Source organism: Asparagus officinalis, chromosome 3 (assembly GCF_001876935.1).
Source record: "Asparagus officinalis chromosome 3, Aspof.V1, whole genome shotgun sequence".
Taxonomy (NCBI): Eukaryota; Viridiplantae; Streptophyta; class Magnoliopsida; order Asparagales; family Asparagaceae; genus Asparagus; species Asparagus officinalis.
In genome coordinates, this window is record NC_033796.1 from 26131388 (window position 1) to 26137387 (window position 6000).

Here is a 6000-nt window from a genome sequence, read left to right on the forward strand (position 1 = left end):
TACAATTATTTTCTAAAGTTTTATAATTTTTGGAATTTATTTGATATTTTTAACAAGGTTCAAAGTTGAAATTTTCTGTGTATATGTTTATGAGTCGACTCATGAACAGTATTGAGTCGGCTCATAAACTGCTGCGTAGTTTATAATTTGTTTCTGATGAATCGACTTATAACATCAAGAGTCGACCTAGACAGGCTGAGTCGATTCATGCCTGTCATAAGTCGACTCATAAATGTAGGCGTTGAAAATTGCCTATAGGTCTTCACGATCAGCTCAAAGCTAAGAGAAGACGATGAACGTCACTATCCAAGTTACAGAAGCTTGATTGACATCGACGAATGCTTAAAGTGAATCGACGAACTACGTGAAGTAACAGAGTTTTAGAATAACGAAGACACGAACTGATCGGGAGCCCCGCGTCGCTTACAAAAGGCGAAACGCCGCTCGTATCCCAGCTTAATCCACAATGATCTAATCATTGGAGCTTATAGAACTCCTCGCCGGCTTTCCAACACACTTTGAATTACTCAAATCTGAGTTCGAATGAAGAAGTTACGACAGAAACAGACAAGTATGCAAAACGAAGCGTTTCAACCTGAGTTGAGACACCCCGAGGTGTCTCGGCCCAACCGAGACACCCCAAGGTGTCTCAGCCAAGGCCGAGATGAGTTGAGACACCCCGAGGTGTCTCGGCCCAACCGAGACACCCCAAGGTGTCTCAGCCAAGGCCGAGACACCTAAGGGTGTCTCCAGCCCTAAAAAGGGGTTTTTTGCTGTTCGTGCAGTTTTTAACCGACCGGACTTCCTGGAGCCTATAAATACAGCCCCAGGACTTCATTTTTTGGAGATCTGGAATTTTGGAGAGTTGACAAAGCCCTGCCGGACTGAAGACTGAAGGTGCACAAATTTTAGAGAGGAGGAGGAGAGATCGGATCGAGTTCATCAGCATAAAGACGAGGAGCTAGTCAAATCTGCAGTTCTCCGGGTCCGTTCCTTAAGATTATCCCGTTGCGATAATCTTAAGAAGAGCAATTATCTCGCCGTTACCGAGATAAGCGCTATGGTTTCTTGATTCCTTCGCGAATCAACGAAGATCTGCCCGATCTTTTAGTATTCGGATCTGATCGACGGTCATCCACGGATAAACCCCGGCACAGGCAAAGATCACACGCAAGCAGAAGACCGATAAACGATCTCTGCGTTTGTTTGATAACGTTGTAAACTTTTTTATTTTCATTGTGTAAGGAGATCTTATAAAAAGATTAACTTTTTATTTTATTCGAGTTTATTGTAACGACTAAAGTTGTAATAGATTCGATAGCAATGAAAACATCAACTTTCGACACAAACAAACTGGCGACCACAGTGGGAGCCAACAGCCTCGCTGCCGAGGCTGTCGTGCCGCAGCCGACGATCAAGATCCCCGTGGCTGAAGAGGTCGAGTACGAATTCGACCAACAGAAATTTGAAGAGTACATCTCCTCCTCTTCCTTCAGATCTGTTCCTCCTCATAAGCGCAGGAAGATCTCCTCCTCCCTAAAGATCCGCCGGTCTCCAGATCTGAAGACCTAAGAAGTCGATCTCCCCGTAGTCGATGCTACAGTCGTGCCTTGCAATGGTCCGCCGGCATCCAATGAGACCAGATCTGCAGATCTGAACTCCTTCGCGATCAAGGAATCGACTGCTGAAGGCGCACTAACTCTATCAAAGAGAGCACGTCAAAGGCAACGCCAATGCCTCGCACGCCAATTCGCCAAGGCCTTAGGTCAGGTAGACGGGCTCTGTTACCAAGCGGAAACGGCCAAGTGGCTAATCTATCGTCACGACCAGCATCGGGATCCTCCTCCCGACCTTCGATTAACGAATGGGTTCGTGTCAAACGAACCCGCTCTACTCTCGAGGAGCGAATCCAGAAGTGCCGCGCCTTACTTGCGCATGCCCGGATCCTTGTGCGAAAAGCACATGAAACGTAAAAGGAAGAGGCAGTTAAGAAATCGCCAAGATCCAAACAAGTTTGGATGCCAAAAGCTAAATCAGCGCCTAAGGCAAAAACAAACGGAACTATCATTAAGCCTTTGTCAACTTCAGATCCCGAACCTCCGGTAAAGCCCCACCGCAGTGTGGATTTCCCCAAGTTCAGGATTCCTCTGAAGGATCTCCTCGGTTCTCTACCCGAAGATCGAGGCAAAGCGCTTGTTAAGGAACGCTTGGGACTATTAAAGGAACCCCGAGCGAACATCCAGACTGTGGGTCGTACGTGACCTCCTAACAAATTAATTTCTACAATGGCCCGCTTGGGGGTGCGTGCAGAAAACGGGAGCCCGTTAAGGTTTCACCCTTATAAAGGTGTGATTCCAAGCGTGTGACTCCTGTAGACGCCAATAAGACGATGTTTACTCAGATGAAAACGCGTCAGACAGAAGAATGCATTATACCTGAGAATTCATGTAAACAATAGATAGGTTGCTCTGACCGCAACGTCGATGGGTACGAATAAATCTCGAAAGAGAAGTACCTGGGAAACGGACTCTCACTGTCCATGTACTAAATTTATCAGGGCAGTATTATCAGCGTGTAGCTACCCCAAGACCGCTCCGAAGATGGTCTCGGTATTTAAGAGGATCTCCAACGGAAAGGCTAAGTCTAATCCAAAGCGTCTCCGTAAGAAACGATCGGTCGTGCAAGGTGACGAACCCCCTGAGGTTACCATTAATATGGTTGATAAGGGAAAATCAATTTGACCTTCTAGCTCTAATCCGCTTGTATCGCATCGTCTAACCTGATTACGATCAGGAACTATTAGACAAAGGGATTATTAGAGAATGCAGAGAGGGTTATCCTCGGATAATGAAGCATCGGATGCTAACTCGGCAATCGCTTCTGATAATACGGTATGCAGTCCGGGACAATCCCGTGAAGTGTTTATGATTAACACCGAGGAAGTAGCCAAAATGGTTGAGGATGCCTTGGCCAAGCAGAAAGAGGCATTCAAGATCGAAATAGAAATGACTATGCTACGAATGAGGGAAGAGCATGACCAATAAATTCGGGCTCTGTCCAATCAATTCGGTGAATCCAGCCATCGTAACGATGCTAATCAAACAGATAGCGATTCAGATACGGACGAACACCTTAAGGCTGATGACCCTCCCATTAACTAGAACGCTGGGGGTGGTCCCACCAAAGATGACAATGCTGGGGGTGGCCCCGTTATTCCTCTCAGGAATCGTCCAAGATCTGATACAGACAAGGACGATAAAATAAAGGACCTCGAGAGCAAAATCAACGCGCTGATGTCTGTTCAGGGGATAAAAAGGACCGGTATTCTGTCTCCCTATCCAAGAAAGTGGGATTCGATCCCATATCCGGCAAAGTTCAACCTGATCAACTTCACGCCGTTCGACGGGAAGGGCTCGCCCACTCAGCATCTGATCTACTTTAAGTCCCACTTAGGTATGATCTCCGGTAATGAAGCCTTGATGGTTCGGTCATTCGTTGGTACCATTCGCGGGCCTACCTTCGATTGGTACCGACGTCTCAAACCCGAAAGCGTCAACAGCTGGGAAGACCTGGAGAGCACGTTTCTCGCTCATTTCTTCGATGATGATGCCGAAGTGTTAATCAGAACCCTCTTCGATGAGAAACAGAAAGACGGAGAGTCGGTGGATACCTTCATCAAACGCTTCCGCAATCAGGAAATAAACTGTAAGGATCCCGTCACGGGGGAATTCGTCTTGCAGACCTGTCATAACAACTTGTCCATTAACATCTTGGACGTTATGGGAGTAGAGCCGCTCAATACTTGGAAAGAGTTGAATGTGCGCGGAGAGCAGGCCGAACGCTTCCTCAGAAGGAGAAAAGTCGAAAGAAGCCAACCGATGGCTAACCCTCTGAATCCGAGTCTCATTTCCCATGATGAAGGGAATGCACCTACAATAGCAACCCCAAAGATAGCAGAAGACTTCGGATCCGAGGCTCCAAAAAGAGTACTCATTCAAGGATGAAGACGTTCCAGCCATCTTCGAGACCCTTCTCGAAAACAACAAGATCAAGCTGCCACCCATCACGAATCAGGAGGAAGCTGACAATACTGCGGATCCGAAGTACTGCGCGTACCACAGGAGGATCCTTCATCCCACCAAGGCTTGTTTTACTTTAAAGAATAGCATCCAGATCTTGGTTGAAGCTGGCGTCATAACGTTAGGATAAGCCAAATAAGAACGACAAGACTCCGACAACTATAAGAGTATAAACTGCTTCTCAATCCTCCAACCGGTATAAGAGGTTAAACTGCTTCCTGATACTCCAACAGGTATATGAGTCTAAACTGTTTCCTCCCGTTGAAGGGAAGTTCCTGGAGAATTTTATACATAACATTCTTAAGGATAACCCGATCATGTAACCGAATGCAATGATAAACCTAGTTTCGCGAAGAAGCTGGGGGTGGATGATTCATGTAATGAGAAGTTCCCGGAAGAATACTAAATGTAATTTTCTTAGGGATAACCCAATCATTACAAACAAAGTGATAAACACTAAACACCCACTGTGATTTCCAAACATTCTTTTGCTGAGATGAGATTCGATCATTTTGACAGATCAACCTTTCATCACAAAATCCCCCACTGATCAAGTCAATTGACGGTGGGCCCACCAAAACTTCAATCCGCCAATTCATGACAATTTTCAAAGCTTGACGTGTTAAGTCCTGATCACTTAACATCGATATCCTCCATCGAGTGGCTAGTACAAACCGGTATGTTTACTGTTACCTGTATTCCACTCTCTTTACTTTCAGGTCAAACCTATAAAAGTTAGGGCCAAAGCCAGATTCTCCTCTCGATTCCTTCCATAAACGAGAGGTCCACTTTCAATTTGAGCAATCAAACCTATAAAAGTTAGGATTGTCTCCGACCTACTTAGTCAAACCTACAGATAGTTAGGACTAAGATTGAGTTATCCCTTTCGATAAACAAAAAAAAACTTCCATCTTTTCCTTTTCAGCCAAACCTATAAAAGTTAGGGTCGAAATCAGAATTTTCCCTCAATAAATGAGGAACTCTTCTCTTGGATCAAGCAACCAATCCTATAAAAGTTAGGGTTGCTTGAATCTTTCCGATTCTCGGAGTGGAGATCCCACTCCTAGTTTCATTTTTCTGGATTCTGGGGTGGAGATCCCACCTCGAGTTTCCTTTCCAACTAGAGATAGAATATAAAATTCTTCCTCTCCAGTGTTGAAAGATAGAATATAAAATTTTTCCTCTTTCATTTTTGGGTTCGTCTTTACCCTAAACAAGACCTGGGGCCAAGAATATAAAATTCTTCCGCTTTCATTTTTGGGTTTGTTTTTACCCTGAGAAAAAAACATAACTCTCAACTTCAAATCTGTGTGTCATACGCACGGGGAATTTTATCCCGAATCCTAAGTAGGGATAAGTCGACGCCTAACACGCGTTGTCAGTTTAGTCTTTCACCGATTGAAGAAGACATCAGAATTCCAGTATGGGGAATTTTATCCTGAAGCCTAAGAAGAGATAAGTCAGTGCCTAACACGCGTTGTTGGTTAGTCCTTAACCGTAAAAAGAACCAAAGACCATATATTCGATATTGTGGCAGGTTGTTATTTATAACACCATAATCCGTACCTTACACGTGTTCGCGGGAAAAACCGTTGCTTTCTTCATTAATGATTCCATTGTACACTCTTGTAACAGTTTATCGATTACAAAGATCCGGTCTTTTTATAAGATCCGGTTACAACGAAAATCAAATAAAAAGAAATGAAAAATTACAACTTTGTTTCCTTGTTTGTCGAACGAATCACGAGCTCCTGTTTTGCGGTCGCTCGCTTTGTGGGTTCTTTGCCTGCGCCGGGGTTGTTTGCCGTGGACCACCGCGCGATCTAGATCCGGTCGGATCTACGCAGTACGACGGGTATTATTCCACGAAGGAAATAATAGCCGGGAGGGATTGATTCACCAAGGAAACAATCGCTCAAGT